Here is a 24176-nt window from a genome sequence, read left to right on the forward strand (position 1 = left end):
CTGCAGTGTCTGAGAGGTGTAATCAGAGTAAGAAAAAAGCTTGTTAAAGCGGTATAAAACATTGACATAATATTCAATAAAAACATGTTTTCCCAATTTTTTATATGCCATACGGTTATCATATTTGCTTTTGAGCATAAGTATTATTCTTCATTTAGAAATTACAAGTTTCCAAAGTACAGTTTTTTGCTCTGAGAGCTGACTTTGCGTTTTATTCATAACTGCTTTTTTTTTTTTTATCTTGAAATATAAGCAGAAATGCTTTATGACTGTCTGTCTGTGTTCAGGAGAGTCTGCAGTGTCGGAGAAGTGTTTGTTTACATTCCTCACTTGAAACAATTAAACACAAGATAACATTATCTCCAGTTCGGATGCGTTCCGCTTTCCTGGCATTGAGCTTTTCTGTCCCATGTTTAACTGTTTAAATGCTGTTCTAGTAAAAAAAATGCTTTTAGCATATAATATGCTGTAAATAATGTTTTAGAGCAAAGAAGAATTGCTGGGTCTCACTCCGCCTTAATCTGGTGGGGACCACGGACGTTGATTCAACGTCCACGCTAACAAACCGCCCCGACGAGATCGTGCGCACCAGGGGGGGGGGAGATTAAGGTGTCATATGACAGCTGGCATCTCCCCCGAGTGATCATCAGCCATAGCGTATGGCTGCTGATCACGTGATCACTACGATTGCCGTCGGATACAGCTGCGGCGGTAGGGGGGAGAAGAAGAGGATCCACTCACCTCTGTGCTGTTCCAGCGACGATTGGCGCCCCCCTCTGCTCTGGCCGGCATCTCTGCTCCATCTGACGTCAGTACCGGGTCCCGGCTTGATGACGTCATCAAGCCGTGACCCGGATCTGAGCGTCATTTGGAGCGGATATGCCGGCTGGAGAAGAGGTGGCTACTGCGGCTCATTGCTGGAGCCTGGAAGGTGAGTGATGGCTGCCAGCTACAGGGGGGACACTTGTCACCATGGGGGCACCATGCCCAGCCAGCCACAGATGATATCCGGCCACCTGACCCCCCCCCCCCCCCAAACGTGCCCCCCTCCATGCAAATTGCCCTGGTCCTTAAGGGGGGTTAGGCGGCCGGTCCTGAAGTGGTTAAGGAGTGCCACTAGTCAATTCATGTATACAGGTGTTCATTATCAGCATAGCAACAATAAAAAACTAGATAGATGAAGGAGGGCCCCTAGTGGGCCCCTCTGGCCCAAAGGCCCCGTTGCGGTCACAACCTCTGCATCCCCTATTGCTATGCCACTGATTGGGTCATTAGGACCCTGAAGAACACTCCTGAGGACTCAACAAAGGGTAAATATTACGGAAAATACAGACTGCAGCAAGTTGTGGGCATAGCTGAATATAAACCTGTATGGTAGAAATTACAGGGAAATAACATTTTATAGCTCCCTCCGCTGCTTGTCCTTGTCATATGATTGCTCTAGAGAACCGGTGTCAGGTAATCTAATTTCCATCTGTTGTTTGTCACAGCAAGTGTCAGTGCCAAGATATGCACTGCATGGAGTTCAAATAAAGCTTGGTGGCCTTTTTTAACATTGGTGTACAGCAATACACAGTGGTGCTTGAACCTTTGTGAACCCTTTATAAACTTTTACATTTTACATGAATGTCATCTGATTTTTCAAACCATGAAATTAGATGAACACAACCTAGTTTAACACATTTTTTTTCTGGTCATGCATTTACTAGTGTTGCATTGGGAATCCCATATTCACAGGCGCTGAAAAAAACATTACCCATAATGCCCAGTTCAACCTCTTAACTACAATCAGTTGGGCTGACATAGCCAAACAGAAGTGAGCTTTATAGACATGGATTCAAGTAATTCTACCAAACTATGGTTAAAGTGTACCTGTAGAGGAATTTGGTCAAAAAAATGGATACTTACCTCAATAGAGGGAAGCCTCTGGATGATCCAGAGGCTTCCACCATACCTTACAAACTCACCGTTCCAGTGCAGGGACCCTCTGAACCTATTCAACAAGGGCTTGTCCAATAGGTTCGCGTGGTCGTGCCCCATGTATGAGCGTCGGTGCACTGCACATGTGCAAGATGGCCAGCACCTGTGTAGTAGCATGGAGCCACCCATGCACAGCTTTTTTTTTTAATGCATGAACGGCTCCATACTGGGACTGTACCATGGTCGTGAACAAGAAAAGGGTCCCAGCCACCAGTGGTGGTAACAAGAAGAAACGGTGAAGCCTTTGGAGGATCCAAAGGCTTCACTTTTCTAAGGTAAGTTTCTGAACTTTTTTGTTCTAAAAAGTCCTAGGTTTGCTTTAAAGAGAGTCTGAAGCTATTAAAATTACCTCTTTTTATTTCCCAGTCCTCTTCAGCATTAAGATCAAAGGTGATTTGCCGCATCCCTGAAGCAGAGCGATGTATTTATCCCCCTTAAATCCCTGGGGCAAAATTCTACGTTACTTCCTGGAAAAGGCAGAGCTGAGTGCAGTAGCTCTGCCTCTGATCCAGTCAACCTCCGTCGATCTCCGCCTCCCCCCTGCCCCCTCAGTCTTCTTTCACTGAGAGGGGCGGGGAGAGGTGGAGATCGGCAGAAATTGACTGGACTGGAGGCAGAGCTACAGCACTCATCTCTGCTTCCCGGGGCAGCAAAATTCACAACCTGGAAAGTTGTAGAATTTTGCCCAGGGATTTCTGGGGGATAAATGCCTTGTTCCGCCGTGGGGATGTGGCGAATATCTTTGATCTTAATTCTGAACAAGACTGGGAAATAAAAAGAGGTAATTTGAATGGCTTCAGTCAGGGAAAAAAAGGTGAATGTTCTGAAATGGCCAAGTCAAAGTCCTGACTTTAATTCAATTGAAATGTTGTGAAAAGATCTAAAGCAAGGGGGTTGATATAAGGAAAAAAAACATCCAAGAGCTGAAGTTGTTCTGTTTCTGCTTCGACGATGTACAGGACTGAGCAACAGTTACCACAAACATTTAATAGCAGTTATTGACGCACAAGGCTATAACACTAAAAACTGAGCACACAGTTCATTTACTTCTGCTACATGCAGGTTATTGGATCAATTTTTTAAATAAATATAGGACCAAATATATTCATTGTTTTGTTTATTTCGTTTTTATTTTCATCTACAGTATGTTTAGAACTTATTTGAAAATCAGATGATGTTTTAGGTCACATTCATTTATAAATTTTCAAGCACCACTGTACCAGAGTGCTCTGCTGCAATGAATAATTAATACCCTGATTGGGGAAATTGTGCATATGCTTGTACCAACGCGCTTAACTTAAAATCAGTGCGGTTTTATACTGGCAAACAAGAAGTACCTGTGAGTGATGGGTTCCCACAGCAGAATTACTTCAGGACTCTGACTTCTCAACCATCACCTCACACACAGTCCATCCACTGAGACTGCAGCTTTCTACACTGTACACTTCAGTACATTATACTGACTACTTCCCTGTCAGTTGCATAGATAAGTGTAGGACCAGATTGCAGTTGCCTTACTCAGAAGAATTTCAGTGCATGCATTAAATAAAAGTATATTTTAAAGGTAATCTGACCTGGGTAAAATTATTTAAAATAAACACATGAGGTAACTTCAAATAAACATTAAATAGTTACCTTGCCATCAGTTCCTCTCAGAAGCTCTCCATTTTCTTCTGGCAATGATCCCTTCCAGTTCTGACAACATTTTGTCAGAACTGAAATATCTCAGTTGCTGTCAGTTACAGTGGGTTGCAAAAGTATTCGGCCCCCTTGAAGTTTTCCACATTTTGCCACATTACTGCCACAAACATGAATCAATTTTATTGGAATTCCACATAAAAGACCAACACAAAGTGGTGTACACATGAGAAGTGGAACGAAAATCATACATGATTCCAAACATGTTTTACAAATAAATAACTGCAAAGTGGTGTGTGCATAATTATTCAGGCCCCCTTTGATCTGAGTGCAGTCAGTTGCCTGTAGACATTGCCTGATGAGTGCTAATGACTTAATAGAGTGCACATGTGTGTAATCTAATGTCAGTACAAATACAGCTGCTCTGTGATGGCCTCAGAGGTTGTCTAAGAGAATATTGGGAGCAACAACACCGTGAAGTACAAAGAACATACAAGACAGGTCAGGGATCAAGTTATTGAGAAATTTAAAGCAGGCTTAGGCTACAAAAAGATTTCCAAAGCCTTGAACATCCCACTGAGCACTGTTCAAGAAATGGAAGGTGTATGACACAACTGTAAACCTACCAAAGACAAGGCCGTCCACCTAAACTCACAGGCCGAACAAGGAGAGCGCTGATCAGAAATGCAGTCAAGAGGCCCATGGTGACTCTGGACGAGCTGCAGAGATGTACAGCTCAGGTGGAAGACTGTCCATAGGACAACTATTCGTCATGCACTGTACAAAGCTGGCCTCTATGGAAGAGTGGCAAGAAGAAAGGCATTGTTAATAGAAAGCATAAGAAGTCCCATTTGCAGTTTGCCACAAGCCATGTGGGGGACACAGCAACCATGTGGAAGAAGGTGCTCTGGTCAGATGAGACCAAAATGGAACTTTTTGGCCAAAATGCAAAACGCTATGTGTGGCGGAAAACTAACACTGCACCTCATCACTCTGAACACACCATGCCCACTGTCAAATATGGTGGTGGTGTAATGTCAGATATTGCAGCCCGGAAGCAGCCTTCCTCACTGAGTATCGCGCATGCTCAGTGAGAAGTTAGACATTATTTACCTGAAATATCTCCGCTTCCGCACCACCTACACTCCCGAAATTCTCAGGGGAGGGAGGGGACCACCAGATCTAGCTCTGTGACGAATTGCAGGCCCCTAGCCCCGCTAGTTCCCGAGATAGGTTTGCTGCAATCAGTGTCGGGAACCAGCGGGGCTCGGGGGCTGCAATTCGGCACAGAGCTAGATCTGGGGGTCCCCTTCCTCCCCTGAAAATTTCGGGGGTGTACCTGGTGCGGAAGCGGCGATATTTATGACGTTTTACCGTGGCTGCACAATTGAATGGGACGCAGGCTCCTACTGCGCATGCGGGGCTGCAAAATATGAGAGGCTGCAATAGCTGACACGACAGTGGCAGCATCATGTTCGGGGGGGGGGGTGCATCTCTTCAGCAGGGACAGGGAAGCTGGTCAGAGTTGATGGGAAGATGGATGGAGCCAAATACAGGGCAAACTTGGAAGAAAACCTCTTGGAGACTGCAAAAGACTTGAGACTGGGGCAGAGGTTCACCTTCCAGCAGGACAATGACCCTAAACATAAAGCCAGGGCAACAATGGAATGGTTTAAAACAAAACACATCTATGTGTTAAAATGGCCCAGTCAAAGTCCAGATCTAAATCCAATCGAGAATCTGTGGCAAGATCTGAAAACTACTGTTCACAAACGCTGTCCATCTAATCTGACTGAGCTGGAGCTGTTTTGCAAAGAAGAATGGGCAAGGATTTCAGTCTCTAGATGTGCAAAGCTGGTAGAGACATACCCTAAAAGACTGGCAGCTGTAATTGCAGCAAAAGGTGGTTCTACAAAGTATTGACTCAGGGGGCCGAATAATTACGCACACCCCACTTTCCAGTTATTTATTTGTAAAAAATGTTTGGAATGATGTATGATTTTCGATCCACTTCTCACATGTACACCACTTTGTGTTGGTCTTTCACGTGGAATTCCAATAAAATTGATGCATGTTTGTGGCAGTAATGTGACAAAATGTGGAAAACTTCAAGGGGGCCGAATACTTTTGCAACCCACTGTATATATCAGTTGCTGTCAGTTATAGCTGAGAGGAAAACTGATGTGCCAGGTAATGTCCATGTTTCCCTATGACTCAAGTGGGCGATGTTACAGTTGAACAGTGTGCTTACCAGAAAGCTGTTGTGGGGTAATGGCCATTTTGAAAACGGAGGACGGAGAATTCCCTTGATCCCAGTGTACAAACAGGATGCGGGAGAGGAGAAAGAGATTGAGGAGTAGACTGCACGGGAGGTAAGTATGACCTGTGTATGTTTATTGTGACTTTTAATTTTCAGTTCAGGTTTTCGTTAAGATTCATGAAAGATTTTAAGATTCATCACTTACTGTCAGAAACAGTAAATTTGGGCGCCTGAGGCAAGTGGACAAAAAGGGCGCCGCCATTCACTCCCATAATAAATATCGTTTAATGGGCGCCCCAAAGAAAAAAAGGGCGCCGGAGAAAAATAACGTTTTATAAGCGGCGCCCGGAGACTTTTACTGTTTTATAACTGCTTCTCATGATTACACATTATTTTATGATTTATAATTTTTTAAACATTATTTTTAAACGAAAAACAGTACAATCTTTTTTAAAACATTATTTTTAAACGAAAAACAGCACAATATTTTTTTCAAACGTTATTAATGCTTATAACAGGGGGTCTTAAGTTTAGGCACCACCAGGTGGGTCTTAGGTTTAGGCACCACCAGGGGGGTCTTAGGGTTAGGCACCACCAGGGGGGTCTTAGGTTTAGGCACCACCAGGGGGGTCTTAGGTTTAGGCGCCACTAGGGGGGTCTTAGGGTTAGGCACCACCTGGGGGGTCTTAGGGTTAGGCACCACCTGGGGGGTCTTAGGGTTAGGCACCACCTGGGGGGACTTAGGGTTAGGCACCACCTGGGGGGTCTAGGGGTTAGGGGTAGGTACAAGGAGGGTTCTGTATGAGAGTAGGGTTAGGTAAAGCTTTAGTAAAATTCTTATTAATCTTTTATAAAACGTTATTATACATTTCACTTTTTAAACAGGGAAGATTAACGTTTTTACAATTGCCGATTTCATACACATTATTTAATGATTTATAACTTTATAAAACATTATTTTAAAACGAAATATAGCACAATTTTTTTTTAAACGCTATTCATGCTTATCGTTTAAAACCCTGCACCCTTTTTTCCCGACGCCCTTTTTTAACGTACGCCTTACTGTCATTCATTTGCAAACAGCATTTTTTGCTTCACTGTGAAAGCATTGTGTGTTTTGTTGAGGGCCCTTTCACACTGTGGCGGTGCAGCACAGTGATTTACCGCACTGCCACCGGAGGGCAATGAAAGTCTATGGGTGCTTTCAACAGAGGTGTAGCTAGAAGATGTCTGCAGAATCTGTAGACTAAACAGCCAGAGATGAGTACTGTTGCCAGCTGCCTGACTCTCCTTGGGGGACATCCGGGGCACCCCAGAATAGATCAGTGGCACGTGCCACTGATCTTTGGGGCTAGCAACTCCCCTGTCTGCTGCTAACGTTTCTGCACTCCTGTGCAAAGGGAGGAAGGGAAGCAGAGGCACTTCGGGCAGCCAGTAAACCGCCTCTCATGCACGTGGAGGTGCAGGGGCTGTGCTGAGCGCCCTCACAGTGCTGCACCCGGGGACAAATGTCCCCCCTTGCCCACCCATAGCTACGCTTCTGGCTTTCATATTACCTGCAGTGCGGTGCACCGGATGTCCCCAATCTGACGCTCTTCCATAACTATGTTAGCGCGCATATCTGCGTCGACCTGCATCGGACCGGAAGTCTCTGATGATGCAGGTATGTTAAAAATGTTGGCAGTGGCACGATGAAGTTGTGAGGTGCATTTATGGAAACGTATTTTTACAATACGCTTCCATGCATTCCGCATTCCCGAAACAGGAAGTGACAGGAAACGTGCGTCACTTCCTGTTTGGCTGGATGCCAGAAGGAGAATACCACACAGTAACACAGTATTCCCTGAAGGCCTGTTTTGAGCGGTGCAGCGGGCACGCCACACCACAAAGCTGACGCCAATTTACAGTGTGAAATCGGCCTTAACCGGGTCGGTCTATCTGGACGAGCTTTCTCGTCCAGATAGGCACTGCTGCTGTCGCCGGCTCGTGCGCGCGATCGGGCGCCCCCCCGCTGCCCACTGCTAGCCCCCCGATCAGTGAATAGGAATATAATTCCCATTCACCGATCTAACTTCCCCGCAGAAATGCTTTCTCTCCAGAGAGCGCGGTATTTCTGCCCCCAGGAAACTTCTCCTCAGCATTTTAGTTCCTGGATGCGAGATCGTTCGCATCCAGGACTTTTTTCACTGTGGCCATCTTGTGGCCAAATAGTAAACTGCACCCACATACATTTTTAATAAAAAAAATATATTATTTTACATTTAAAATTAGCAGTTTCCCTCCCACACCAAAAATTACCCACATACACTTTTTTTTATTAAAAAAAAAAAATACAATTAAAAAAAAACCAAAAACAACATAAATAGTTACCCAAGGGTCTGAACTTTTTAAATATGCATGTCAAGAGAATATGTTATTATATTATTTAAAATTATAAGCTTATAAATAGTGATGGACGCAAATTGAAAAAAATGCACCTTTATTTCTAAATGAAATATCGGCACCATAAATTGTGATAGGGACATCGTTTAAATGGTGTAATAACCGGGACAGATGGGCAAATAAAATACATGCATTTAATTACGGTAGCATATATTAATTTCAAACTATAATGGCCAAAAACTGAGAAATAATGAATTTTTTCCGTTTTTTTTTCTTATTCTTCCTGTTAAAATGCATTTACAGTAAAGTGGCTCTTAGCAAAATGTACCCCCCAAAGAAAGCCTAATTGGTGGCGGAAAAAACAAGATATAGTTTAATTCATTGTGATAAGTAGCAATAAAGTTATAGGCGAGTGAATAGGAGGTGAACGTTGCTCGGATGCATGAGATTTTCGGCACTGCGGTGCTGAACCGGTTAAAGTGTACCTGGGATAAAATAGCATTTATTCTTACCTGGGGTTTTCTCCAGCCCCCTGTAGACCATGGGCTCCTTCAACATCCTCCTGATCTGCTCCATCATCCCTGAGTCAGCTCCAGGAAATTCCCCAGTCGCGCTCCACTGCGCATGTGTGCAGACCAGTCAACTAAGCTTCCCGAAACCTCACAGTTTTGGAGGCATGTCCCGCAGCACCCCCCCTGGAGTCCTGCCTGGGCAGAGGAACAATCGCAGCCCATCTATTATGTAGCTAGTATCTGCGCTCTGCAGCTTCCCGGGACACATGATCTTCACTTGAAAGTTGAAGAACTCTGCTCTCCTCTGCAGGCTGTTTCCTCAGCGTCTGTTTCCTGGTGTTTAAAAAAAATATGTATATTTCAGTCAGGCGATAGGAGACTATAGAGGAAAGCAGAGTCCTTCTGCATCTGATCTTTTAACTCTGCTGTATACAGGCCCAGCATTCACACCCCATCACATTCGCGTACGTTAAAAAGGGGCGCTGGGAAAAAAAGGGCGCCGGGTTTTTAACGATAAGCATGGATAACGTTTAAAAATGTATTGTACTGTATTTCGTTTAAAATTAATGGTTTTTAAAGTTATAAATCATTAAATAATGTGCATTAAATCGGCAATTGTAAAAACGTTAATCTTTCGTTTAAAGAGGAACTCCAGTGAATATAATTTAATATAAAAAGGTGCTTAATTTTTACAATAATTATGTATACATGATTTAGTCAGAGTTTGCTCATTGTAAAATCTTTCCTCTCCCAGATTCACATTCTGACATGTATTACATGGTGACATTGTTACTGTGGGCAGATTATGTAGCTGTTCTGGCTTTAACAGACAGCTGTAAACAGCCATTTCCTGTGTGTGTCATTGTTACATTGTGGCAGTTTGCCCAGAGTACCGTACGGTACCAGAGCCTCTTGTGGGAGGGGTTTCAGCACAAAATCAGTCATACAGCGCCCCCTGATGGTCTGTTTGTGAAAATCATTATATTTTTCATGTAAAAGTGGGTATCAGCTACTGATTGGGATAAAGTTCAATTCTTGGTCGGAGTTTCTCTTTAAATACTGAAACGTATAATAACGTTAAAAAAAAATAAATTACTAAGTAACCCTCCCTGTACCTACCCCTAACCCCTAGACCCCCCTGTTGATGCCTAAACCTAAGACCCCCCCTGTTGGTGCCTAAGTAACCCTCCCTGTACCTACCCCTAACCCCTAGACCCCCCTGTTGGTGCCTAAACCTAAGACCCCCCTGTTGGTGCCTAAACCTAAGACCCCCCTGTTGGTGCCTAAACCTAAGACCCCCCTGTTGGTGCCTAAACCTAAGACCCCCCTGTTGGTGCCTAAACCTAAGACCCCCCTTTTGGTGCCTAAACCTAAGACCCCCTGTTGGTGCCTAAACCTAAGACCCCCCCTGTTGGTGCCTAAACCTAAGACCCCCCTGTTGGTGCCTAAACCTAAGACCCCCCTGTTGGTTTTTTCGTTTAAAAATAATGTAAAAAAAAAAATGTACTGTTTTTCGTTTAAAAATAATGTTTGAAAAAAAATATTGTACTGTTTTTCGTTTAAAAATAATATTTAAAAATGTATAAATCATTAAATAATGTGTAATCATGAGAAGCAGTAATAAAACATTAAGTCTCCGGGCGCCGCTTTTAAAACGTTATTTTTCACCGGCGCCCTTTTTTCCTATCGGGCGCCCATTAAACGATATTTATTATAGGAGTGAATGGCGGCGCCCGATTTGTCCACTAGCCTCAGGCGCCCGAATTTACTGTTTCCATCACATTCCTCTCATATCAGCCCATGTTCAGCTTCACTTCCTAGAAATGCCCTACTGTCCCCTGGGGATTTAGCATAGGCTGATAATTGTATTTTCTGGTGCCTTTTCCAGTCAGGGTATTATGAGTGGTCAGTGCCCACTGTATAGTGAGATCCATCAGCATAGCTTCCACCTGTCCCTTCTATGGAGGGACAGTCCCTCTTTGGGAGCCCTGTCCCTCTTTCCTCCTCATTTGTCCCTCTTTCAGGACTGAATTACAGATCTGTGTAAATATAGGTTATATATAACATTAATATGGAGGATAATAAACCAGGATAGAAAGGACCAGTGTGGTTTGAATTATAAAACAACATATTATTCTTGTGAAATCTTTATGGTATGCATGACTAGGGGTGTGTCTTAGGCATGGTTAGAGGTGTGGCCAGGGTGTGGTTTAAATCCCTCTTTCTTATCTCAAAAAGTTGGGAGGTAAGATAAACTGGGTTTATTTAGTCTAGAGAAAAGACGCCTTAGAGGGGATCTAATTAACATGTATAAATACATCAGAGGGCAATATAATAGCTTGGTGGATGAGCTTTTTGTCCCTAGGCCTTCTCAAAGGACTAGAGGACATGATCTGCGCATGGAGGTAAAACGTTTTAGCCATTTATTTAGGAAAGGGTTCTTTACAGTAAGAGTGATTAAGATGTGGAATGCATTGCCACAGGAAGTCGTTATGGCAAACTCTATACCTGCATTTAAAAGGGAGCTTAGATGCTTTCCTTGTGTTGAAAGACATCCATGGCTACAATTACTAGGTAATGCCTAATGATGTTGATCCAGGGATTTTATCTGATTGCCATCTGGAGTCGGGAAGGAAGTTTTCCCTTTTGGGGCTAATTGGACCATGTCTTGTAAGGGTTTTTTCGCCTTCCTCTGGATCAACAGGGATATGTGAGGGAGCAGGCTGAAGTTGTACTTTGTACTGGTTGAACTCGATGGACGTATGTCTTTTTTCAACCAAAATAACTATGTAACTATATGTGTGTGATCGCACACTGCGCGCACCCAAATCTTGCTACCATGGCCGGGCGTGATCTGTGCCTGTGCAGTTACAGTCTTAGCGAAATGCACATGCGCAAAATGTTCCTGGCTACAGGAGCGCAACTGTGGGGCGCATGCAACCAGGGCCTGGCATGCGACCAGAACCGCGCATTCGCCGTGGAGTGTGACTGAGAGTGACTAGGGAATTCACTGGAGCTGACTGAGGGACAAAGGAGAGGCCCAAGATGGCGGTGAAGGGAGCCCATGGCCTACAGGAGAAAAGATAAAGCCCCCAGTAAGTATAAATGCTTGTCTTTATTTTATCTCAGGTTTTCTTCAAATACGCTTCCAGAAAATTGTTTTACTCTTGCTATTGTGTGACTAAGGAAAAAAGGACTTCCCCCAGACAGAGTTTACTGTTTCCCAGGAAGAATGCATTGTTCCTCGGTGTGACTACTGTTTTTGAAAACATCAGTGGAGTTATCTGTCTCTAATTATCTGTCCAATTAATACCCAGGCATTAGTCAGAAGGATAACTAAAGACAGACCCTGAACAATATCCAAATGTTTTTCTATCGAAAACGAATAGATAGGTTTAATAGTGTCACTATCTAATGACCAAATCAGTGAAAAGGATCGCACAGTCTTGGAACTTGTGTAATGCAACAAATCAAGTCCTGAGATGGAAATCCCTTTAACAACGGTACAACTGCAAATCTGTGATCTTTGGAGTTAACGTCTGTTCTTTTGTCAGCCTGAGGTTAAGGAACATATCAGAGGTTTGCAGAGAAACAGTTACTATTTATAAAACTAAAGTCCTTTTTGGCTCCTCATGCCAGGGTGATGAAGGGGAGGGGTGGTTGCCAAGCATTGCAGCTGTAGGTATCTGAGTTGTTTCTTATGTCTCAATATTCAATGATTTTGCTTTGTGTTTGGTTGCCTGTGCTGCAGGACACAAGAAGCTGCCCATATTTATCTATAGTCTCTCTCCTCAGGGTGTCACTATAAAATACTTGGCTGCCATTAAAGGAGGTGTGGGAGGAGCCTGATATAAAGTGTTGTCATGCAAATGACATTAAGGTCTCTTTTATCCTGTTTCCATTTTGCTGCATTTTCTGATGCGTTTTCGATCACATGCGATTTGAAAAATGCAGTTGCTGGAACCCTATTTGCCGGACATGCTGTGTTTGTTTCCAACATGACTGCGCAACAGCTAGATCCATAAAAACATGGATGAGTGAGTTTGGAGTGGAGGAGCTTGACTGGCCTGCATAGAGCCCTGACCCCCAACCATAGATCTTGAACACCTTTGAGTGAATTAGAGTGGAGACTGCGAGCCAGGCCATCTTACCCAACATCAGGGCCTGGCCTCACTAATGCTACTCTGGAAGAATGTTCAACCATTCCCACTCCTGAACCTTGTGAAAAGTCTACTCAGAAGATCTGAAGCAGTTATAGTTGCAAAGTATGAGCCAACTCCATATTGAAGCCCATGGATTAAAAATAGGATGTCATTAAAGCGGGATTGTCGGCCATAAAATCAAATTCCATTTACCCACTGCTTTGTGTTTATTATGCAGTCTAAACCTGACTCTGTATTGCAAGCATTTCAATTTAATCATTAATGTTTCTGCTGTAATAAATCTTACCTCAGTCAGCCTGGCTGTATACGGTACATTGGAGAGGGAAGCTTGTTATCTCCCCTCCCACATTCCTGCTCCTCACTCATTGGCTGAGGGCAGTTCAATGTGACAATAGGCTGAGAAGGGAAATACACCTCACCCCTCTGCAGGAACTGCTAAGATACAAGCTATGCTGTGCTCACATGTGTTTACAAAACAAGTTAAATATGGCAGTGCATTGTCCAGGAGAATGGAGAAAAGTACATCAGGATTGGCTTCAGTCAGAGGCAGTAAAGATGGAAAATGCCTGAAACAATATATAATTGACTGAAATCAAAACGAGGAAACCACAATGCATTTCTTATGAAAGTTGAACAAGTATTTATCTATTTATATATGTGCTTTTTGTTCTTGGGATAATATGGCGGTCCCTGATGCTTTAAAGTTTTCATGTGGAAAGGCAGGCATCCCAATCCTTGTGGCAATACAGTGTATTTTGGGGACACGGCCTGAGATCAGATGAGATGATGTAATGAAAGTGGCAGGGGTGAGCGGGGAATGTCTGTGCTCATTCTGCACACTCCCTGCCTCCTGGCTGGGCCACTGTGGACGGGGGAGTTATGAAGTGAAGTGATCTCTGTGTTTCAGGAATATTCATCATCATTAAATGATCCATACACTACACTGCAGTCACATCAGTTCACAATGCGCGGGATGTGAGATTTCACAAAATGTAATTGGATGCATCCTTCAATTCCTGAATGGATGGATCATTAGTACTGTGATTGATGACGTTTTTAATTGACGCTGCAATAATTAAAGCCCAAGCTCAGCTTCTTATTTCTTTAAAGGGAACCTGAAGTAAGAGGTATATGGAGGCTGCCACATTATTTCCTTTTAAACAATGCACATTGCCTACATGTCCTGCTGATATTCTGCTTCTAATAGGCTAGCGATAACGGGCTAGCGACATGTTCGGTTGCTGTGTGGGAGGGGCAGAGGGCAAATGAAGTTGCAACGGAGTGGCATTATGCAGCGGGTGGGATAGGTGGGAAGAACAATGGTCTTGGTGGTGGAAGGGGGTCAGGGTCTACTGTATACATAAGCAACGAAAGATGCGTGGTGAACAGCTATACAGGTCAATGAATACCTGTGTCTCTGCCGGTGCCTAGTCTCAGCTGGATTGCTCTGACAGCTTCGTAGTATCCAAACCATAGAAGAAGAGACGGCACACTACTAGCTGCAAAATCACTTGCTTTGTATTTATCTTGTACGATAAATACAAAGCAAGTGATTTTGCAGCCAGTAGTGTGCCGTCTCTTCTTCTTTGGTTTGGATTCAACTGTTTACATGCTGGATTTTCGTTATTGGCTGCCTCAGCCAGGTTTCATCTATTGCGTATATGGCTTTTTACAGCAGCTCCCTAGACTATGCTTCGATCACTTAGAGATAAGACTAAGCAAGAACACAGAACAGAGATTCTCTCTCTGTGCAGGATACAATGACTGTAAGCAGAGGATTGTCAACTGACAGGACACTGGATCAATCCTTTGGGCAACAATTCAGAGCCTGATGCTTTATAGACGCATCACAAGCCCACAGGCTAGTGATGTACTGTATCTGTTATTATGATGGAGCAGCTTCCCATGGGCGAAGTGAGCGGAAGAGCAATGCATTTGGGGGTCCCTCGGGTGAGGGGACCACTAAACATCCAGCATGCCAGATCTATAAATGACATCAAGCGGCCCCTGTACACACATTAGATACTCACTAGATTATTGGCAGAGGCTGTCTGTATCTGCCCCCCTAGCTGATTTTAAAGAGGAACTTCAGTGAAAATAATGTAATAGAAAAATGCTTACATTTTATAATAATTATGTATAACTGATCAGTGTTTGCTCATTGTAAAATCTCTCCTCTCCCTGATTTACATTCAGACATTTATCACATGGTGACATTTTTGCTGGCAGGTAATGCCACTGGAAGGAGATGCTGCTTGCTTTTTTGGCAGTTGGAAACAGCTGTTATTTCCCACAATGCAACAAGGCTCCCACAGTGTGATGTCAGGATCTCAGAGCTGTGAGGTGCTGACATCACACTGTAGGAGGTCTTTTACCACAAAATCAGCCATACAGCGCCCCTGCTGATCCATTTGAGAAAAGGAATATACTTCTCATGAGAATGGGGGTATCAGCTACTGATTGGGATAAAGTTCAATTCTTGGTTACAGTTTCTCTTTAATCAACCTTGTATACATAGCTTAACCTATATACTCTATTCATTCACTAAATTCTACTTGCTCCATAGGGGTACTGAAATGCAGCATCCCATTAACTCCTGCAGAACCAGGAGAAGGGGCGGGTCCTTGCAGGAAGTACGGTATTACCTCAAAATAAGGGTACTTTGATGACCTACGGGTTGGTAGAGGACAGGTACAGTTTACCTGAGCCAGGATGTTTTAAAAAAAAAAAGACTTACAAAAGTAGTCTCAGGTTATTTGATCTTGAACAAGACTCACGTTTAAAATGTCATAAAAAAGTAAATCGTAGAACTAAAATATAATTTAAAAAGTAAGACAAGCTCTGCCCGCTTGTATCACTGAAGACATAAAATTTAAATGGAAATAGAAAAAAAGGCACAAGCAGTTCAGTGTATTTTAACTCCCACCCTGCACATTGCTGTGCGATTACAAATCAATGAACAAAGCAAAGCTAAGCTATTTAATTTATCTGGCCATAAACGCTCATAGATTTTTCTGAGATTCTCTGTTATTCCAGCAGCAATCAGATCTCTAATGCTGCCAGACTTTAAAATGGCAGAGTGAAGAGAGGAATGAATGTTACATTTCTTAGAACACTTTAGTCAGTCCACATGAATGGGCAAGAGCTCCTGCCGTCTGCTGGATTATGGCAATGATGATGGCTGTTTTAGTAAATGCTGAGAGGCAAAAGACATACCAACCCTTTAAAGGAAATATAAAGTTAAAGGGCTATGGAAAATGCAATTGCTGCTGAATTCCTGTTACAACATGCAGCCTTCCTAGTTTCTATGAAGCCTAAACAAAGGAAAAATATTCATTTTTAGGTTAAAGTACCCAGTGGCGTATCTAGGCAAGACAGCGCCCATGGCAAATACTAAAATTGCCCCCCCCCCCCCCCCCCCCACACACACACACACACACACACCTACAATCAACAGCATCCTGTCTAATCTTTTTGGACAGGGTAACCCCATCATGAAATAAATGAGGCTATCCTTCTGATCCACTGCCTCTAATACTTTAAGGCAGGGAACATACTTGACTGTTTTCATACTCGTTTTCTGCACAGAAAAACTGAAAACTCATGTTAATCAAGGGGCTAGTTCACACTTCATGTGTTTTTCTTGCACAGAAAAAAAACGGACATTCTGCATGATAATTCTGCACATTTTGTCAGTTTTCTGTATCAATTACATTAGCGGTTGTGAAAAAAAGCACAAGTTTTTCTGCATAGAAACACACTTGGCGTGCAGAAAATGTACGCAGAAAAAGCTGAGTTGAAAACTGAAAAACAAGTGTGATCCCTGCCATAGACCCTAGTATGCAGATCAAATGTATATGACACATCTGAAAAGATTAGCTGCATGCATGTTTCAGGTGTGTGATTTAGACCCTAGTGACCAGAAGGATCAGCAGGATTTCCATGCAACTGGTATTGTTTAAAAGGAAATACATTTGGCAGCCACCACTCTCATATGAATGAAAGCAATGGAACATTTGCAGTGACAATTATATCATAATAAAAGTCTGACAACCTATTAAATATCAGTAGATAGGTACTGAGCTAGAAATATAATGCATTCTAACAACTGAGGTACACTGTACAAGAGAGAGGGTGTTAAATCTGGCCACAGAGATGCCAGCAGAGTAAGTGCAGAGAGTGCCATAAATAAAAGTAAGTAAACAGCACTCTGAGATAAGGCTGAGGAATGTGTGAATGACAGAGCTGAATGGATGTGAGATCTTGTAACCTCCAGACCAGAAGCTTCTGCTGCTATCTCTGGGGACTGAGACATGGTCTGTATTAGGGAGTGAGGGAAAACTTCGGTGTTCACCTCTCAATAGCTTGTAATGTAGATATATGACAAAGGCTGAGAAGGGCAGGCTGCTGGATGATTGTTATTCCCTTAGACTCAGGAATGCTGTCAGCAGCACTGCGCCCCCCTGATGATTGAAGAGGGAGGTCGCCCCGGGCACGTGTCATGCCTGCATCCCTCCAGATACGCGTCTGAAAGTACCCCTGAAATGAGAGGGGGTTTAATTATGCTAGGTGCCGTTGTGTGAAGGGTGCTGTGACATATGTCACAGCACCATTTTCTCAGTCCAGCACCTCGAGGGGTCCTTGTTCTAGTCAGCCAAAATCTTTGACTGACTAGAACATCTAATATGGACGGGGAGGAAATAGCAGTTAGCAGTTAGCAGTTATTGTCCCTAGGAATGTCCCCTTGTATCGCTGTACTTTTAAAACCTGTAAAAAAAAAACAGCCCTGCATAACTCACCTACTCTGGGTTCCCTTCTCTGCCTTTTCTGCCCTGTCAGCCCTCCCCTGCTGTGTCCTCTCCTAACAGTTGGCATCTAATCCCCATGCTGCTGACTCGGAAGTACTTCGGGTTACTTCCGGGTCGTCGCCATATCGGTGAAGATGCCGGCATATACGAGAGGACATGGCAGAGAAGGCAGTCAAGGGAACCCAGAACAGGTGAGTTATTATGGGCTTGGGGTTTTTTTTTACAGGTCTTAAAGTTGGGTACAGGAGCACTTTAAATTCAGACTGACTTTAAGCAGTTGGGTGAACGACAATGGAAATACCACAAAATACAGGCACAGAGGATCAGTGGTGATGTTTACAGTGACATCAAGTTTAACTTGCATGAGCTGGGGGCCTGATGCAGCTGTAGCCTATCGGCAACAGTAGTAGCTTGTCGGCTACTATGTAGGGTTCAGTTACACTAGCCATTGTACCGCAAACTATTAAGGGTAGGACAACCATTGTACTTGGCTAATAAAGCTGATTCTGATTCGGTTTGGATATTTGTAGATGATTGGCTAGCACTTACAATAGTTGATTGGCTACTACTTTGGGTTGTTTGGGCACTGGAGGGTTAGTGCTAGGCACTAAGATTTGGGGGAGGGGGGTTAGTGTTAGGCATTAGAAGGGGGGGAATAGTGTCAGTCATTAGTAGAAGGGTTAGTGTTAGGTAGTAGAAGGGAGACTTAGTATGAAAAAAGGGGGCCGGGTAAGTCATAGTGAATTATTGTTAATGTTATTTTACCGATAACTTTCGGCACAACCGCCGTGTATTTACATGTACAGCAATGCGATCAGCAGCAGCACTGTACTGGGGACAGCCGTGTGACACGGCTGTCCCCCTGGGGGACAAGAGAGTGATCGGCTCTCATAGGCAGAAGCCTATGACAGCTGATCGCCGTGATTGGCCGGCTGGGGGGAGGGAGGAGATTTAGAAATAAAAAGAAAAAGATAATAGCAAAATATATTAAAAAAAACCCCAAATAAATATTTATTAAAAAATAAATAAACACAGGGGGGGCGATCAGACCTCGCCAACAGAGAGCTCTGTTGGTGGGGAGAAAAGGGGGGGGGGGAATCACTTGTGTGCAGAGTTGTACGGCCCTGTAGCTTGAAAGCAGGAAATTTGGGCGCATGAGGCAGGTGGACAAAAAGGGCGCCGCCATTCACTCCCATAATAAATATCGTTTAATGGGCGCCCAACAGGAAAAACGGGCGCCGGAGAAAAATAACGTTTTACAAGCGGCGCCTGGAGATTTTTAATGTTTTATAACTGCTTCTCATGATTACACATTATTTAATGATTTATAATTTTTTAAACATTATTTTTAAACGAAAAACAGTACAATATTTTTTTTAAACATTATTTTTAAACGAAAAACAGCACAATATTTTTTTAAAACATTATTAATGCTTATCACAGGGGGGTCTTGGGTTTGGCACCACCAGGGGGGTCTTAGGTTTAGGCACCACCAGGGGGGTCTTAGGTTTAGGCACCACCAGGGGGGTCTTAGGTTTAGGCACCACCAGGGGGGTCTTAGGTTTAGGCACCACCAGGGGGGGTCTAGGGGTTAGGGGTAGGTACAGGGAGGGTTCTGTGTGAGAGTAGGGTTAGGTATAGTTTTAGTAAAATTCCTATTAATCTTTTATAAAACGTTATTATACATTTGACTTTTTAAACAGGGAAGATTAACGTTTTTACAATTGCCGATTTCATACACATTATTTAATGATTTATAACTTTATAAAACATTATTTTTAAACGAAATATAGCACAATTTTTTTTAAACGTTATTCATGCTTATCGTTTAAAACCCTGCGCCCTTTTTTCCTGGCGCCCTTTTTTAACGTACGCCTGCAGCTTGGCCTTAAAGCTGCAGTGACCAATTAAGCTTAAATTAGCCTGGTCACTGGGGGGGGGGGGGTTAACACCATGGTCCTCAAGAGGTTAAGGGTGTCAGGCAGACATTGTACATCATTTAAAGAGAACCTGTGCTGAGTAAAAATATTTAAAATAAACACATGAGGTAACTTCAAATGAACATTACATAGTTACCGCGACATCAGTTCCTCTCAGTAGCTCACCATTTTCTTCTGACAGTGATACCTTCTAGTTCTGACAACATTTTGTCAGATCTGAAATATATCAGTTGCTGTCAATAAAATATCAGTTGCTGTCAGTTATAGCTGAGAGGAAAACTGATGTACCAGGTAATGTCCATTTTTCCCTATGGCTCAAGTGGGCGATATTACAGTTTAACTGTGTGCTGACCAGAAAGCTGTTATGGGTAATGCCCATTTTCAAAATGGAGGACGGAAAATTCCCTTGATCACAGTGATCAAACCGGACGCGGGACAGGAGAAAGACACTGAGGAGTAGACTACATGGAAGGTAAGTATGACTTGTGTATGCTCATTTTGACTTTTAATTTTCAGTTCAGGTTTTCTTTAAGCTTTGTTATTGTATTCTATATTCTCAGCTGCTGTTACTGCAGAAGTAAGTAGGTGTGGCTGGCAAGTGGTTTGGAGATAGCTATGGCTTTGGTGAGCAGTAGCCTTATACAAAAGCTGTGTGTGGCTGTATGTGATGACAGACCCAAGGGGGGAGGGTAAAGCTGAGGTCATACAACTTCATGTCTAGAGGTGGTCCAAACAATTCACCGGCAAAAATTAGCTTTTCGCCTTTCCTGCTTAACGGAATGAAAAAAAAATTGCGTTTTCATTTTTTACATAGAGGTCAGGGGGCTTTGTTATTACCATAACCACTAAAGTCAGCAGCTGGCGAAACATTTCCCACACTCTGCATGAGGACTTTAAGATCGATTTTCTCAATAACGATAAGGTCTTTGTGAAAAAAAAAATGTCCTCTTGTACCCACTGTCCTCCTTCACATACCCTGTGGGGCTTTGCTATTAACCGCTAAAGTTGGCGGCCGTTGCATGCCATTAAAATCAATGTTCGCCATTAAAGTCTATGGAGCCCGCCGCGAACAACCAGTTTGCGAACATTTGTGGTAAATTCACGTTTGAGTTCGCAAACTGAAAATTCAATGTTTGCTACAGATGAATTGTGTATTTAAAGGGGAACTGAAGTAAGAGGTATACGGAGGCTGCCATATTTATTTCCTTTTAATCAATACCACTTGTCTGGCAGCCCTGCTGATCCTCTGCCTCTAATACTATTAGCCATAGCCCCTAAACAAGCATGCATCAGATCAGGTGTTTCAGACTTTAAAGGAGTCATCAGGCAAGTTAATAGAAAATAAGTGGTGCTTACCAGGGGGCTTCCTCCAGCCCCAAGCTCCCAGGACGTCCCTCGCTCTGCCCGCAGCAGTTCGCCGCAGGTCCGTCCCAGTCCCCGGCGATGACGTCAGGTCACTCTGTACTGCGCCTGTGCGAGTGGCACTGTCAATCACCGCCACGTGGGCCGGAGCGGACTGTGCAGGCGCAGTAGTTCTGCGCCTGCACAGTCCGCTCCGGCCCACGTGGCAGTGATTGACAGCGCCGATCGCGCAGGCACAGTACAGAGCGACCTGGAGGTCGCTCTGATGTCATCGCCGGGGACCGGGACGGACCTGCGGCGAACGGCTGCGGCGTGGGACGTCCTGGGAGCTTGGGGCTAGAGGAAGCCCCCGGTAAGTACCACTTATTTTACATTAACTTGCCTGATGACTCCTTTAAAGTCAGATCTGACAAGACTAGCTGCATGCTTGTTTCTGGTGTTATTCAGATACTACTGCAGAGAAATAGACCAGCAGGGCTGCCAGGCAACTGATATTGATTAAATTGAAATAAATATGGCAGCCTCCGTATACCTCTTACTTCAGTTCCCCTTTAACAGATCAGCACACAGTGATGGAGAGAAAAATGGTTAAAAAAACCACTTTACCATCAAGAAAAAAATGTAAAAGATTACCAGTAGCAGATAAGGGATGCAAATGGCTAATAGCTTTTTGATGTTAGGGGTCACCGGTTCAACCAATCCTACGATTTCACTTTACCCACTGGTAACATCCCTGCAGCATACTAATATAGCAATCACTTTGCATATTAATGATTTGTTCCTAAGAAATAACCTGCACTAAAATCTCTTGAGCATGAAGTTTATGAGGCAAAACCTTCCCTGCATAGCAGTTTATGAGTCCCATAATTTGATGTAAGCAAAACATACATAATTTCCCCATTGACACTAAAAGGAGAAACAGAGGAATTACGAGTCTGCCATTAAATTAAAAAATCAACTTGTGATTATAAGAGATCATTGTCATCATCCTTTATTTATTAAGTACTGACACATTACACACAGCTGTACACTAAATCAGAGGTGGGGATTACAAGGTTGATCAACAGACAAAAACGTATTTCTCCTTTTAAAGCGGACCTGAACTCACAACTTCCTCTCTGATCTAAAAGATAAGCAACAGCATAATAACCTGTAGAGAAAACATTTCTTTGTTACAACTGATACCAATCCTGCAATAAATCTGCAGTGTGTCTAATTCCTGCTTTCATGGAAGCAGATATAGGGTTAACATCCTGTTTTTACAAATTAGCAGCTCTGTCATGGAGGTAAACACATCTGGCAAGCAATAAAAGCGCTGCTTACAAGGGATCAACTACTGCTTCCATTCTAAGAAGCGGATGGAAGTGATTGTTTATCAACAATGGCATTGACCTTTCCTGTTGTTTGCATAAACGCCACAGTAGATCCCGTCATCTCGTATCGACGACTGACTACATTCAGGGCTTCCGTGTCCCCCTGAGGGGGTTAAAATGCAACACAATGACCAAATAATGGGAAGCATCAGCAAAGATTGCCGGTAGAAGAAAAAAATTGGCATCAGCTAAACAAGCTGTTGTGGTTGTTGGCCTGAGATGCCTGTGTGAACTGGGCCATATTAATAATCAATATTAGCTTTGTTATATTTTTGCACAATGTTTCACTTTTTTATCTTAGTTTTCACAACAAATCATAAATAACTAATAAATATTAATGCGAACAGAAAACAACCAGCTGAGTACATGCAGGCACCGTATGGGAATTCCCTAGTAAATGCCAGCCTTTGGCAATAGCGTATCGCCTGCCTGCTCAATAGCAGCATGGCTGGAGTAGGCTGCACTAGCGTGCATTTGGTTTCACTGCCCGGTCATTTTGCACAGGGTGAGCTGAATGTTGGTAATCGCCGGATCCCCAAATTATCCATGCGCCGGACGCAGATACTGCTATAGCCACGCCAAACTCAGGAGCTACGTGGCACGCGCTGAGAAGCCCTGCCTCGGCTGCATACCTTCTGCATTCATTAGCACCAAGTACAACAACTCAGCAGGCCTAATTCAATGACACCAAGTAAGGTCTTCCTCGTGGATGAGCTGGGGAGTTATGACCACCCCATACACAGCTTCCCTACCTACTGTCCTATACCTTAAATGTTTAGACTGTAAGGCCTTTTGGCCAGGACTCTCCTCCCCTTTTGTCTCACAATGCTGTGTAAGGTGTGCATACCTCCCACCCCTGTGTAAAATATGTTATTGATTTGTTCACTGCATCAGCGGTAATCCACCATTGTCTTGTATTACATTTTGTATTGTTATACCCTGTTTGCTGTTGTATATAACCACAGAAGATGCTGGTGTTATATAAATCAATAATAATAATAAAAATAATAGGAAGTACTGCTCACTATGAAGTGTGGTCAGCTTAGCACAGTTGCACATAAACAACAGCTCAGGGAGCTTTCCATGGTGCTGAAGAGCGGACCCAAACTCAGAACTTCCTCTCTGGTCTAAGAGTTTGTTCACACCTAAAGCATTTTCGCCATTTTTTAAAAGCCGGCGAGTTGCCTTAAAACCGATTGTGCAATGATTCCCTATGAGAGTGTTCATATCTGAGCGGCTGGATTCTGATCCGCTCAGCAAAGCGCTGCCTGTACCATTTTTGGGGTGATTTGCCTCAATGGAAGGTATAGGGAAATCGCAAACAGCTTATAAAAGCACTTTGTATAGTGATTTCCCCAGCGCTTTCATAAATAAATACATTGTATTTATTCATTTCCGAGTGAAAGAGTTCCCTTCCTAACTGATGTCAGGAAGTGGAAAAAACGAAATTGCTTTGCAAAAGCGCTTACAAAAGTGCTTTATACAAAATCAAAGCACGCAGGTAAGTGCCGGGAGGGGGAAAAATCGAGCCAAAAATCGATGGTGTCAGCGATTTTTATTTTAGATGTGAACAAACTCTAAAAGATACGTAACAGCATAATAACCTTTAAACATAAAACACACTAACCTTTAAAGAAGAACATTTCTTTGTAACAGCTGAAACAAATCCTAAGATAAATCTGCAGTGTGTCTACTTCTGGATGAATGGAAGCAGACAAGCAATGGAAGTTAACATCCTGTGCTTTCAAATGAGCTTAT

The sequence above is a fragment of the Hyperolius riggenbachi genome, chromosome 3, assembly GCF_040937935.1.
Source record: "Hyperolius riggenbachi isolate aHypRig1 chromosome 3, aHypRig1.pri, whole genome shotgun sequence".
NCBI classification, from domain to species: domain Eukaryota; kingdom Metazoa; phylum Chordata; class Amphibia; order Anura; family Hyperoliidae; genus Hyperolius; species Hyperolius riggenbachi.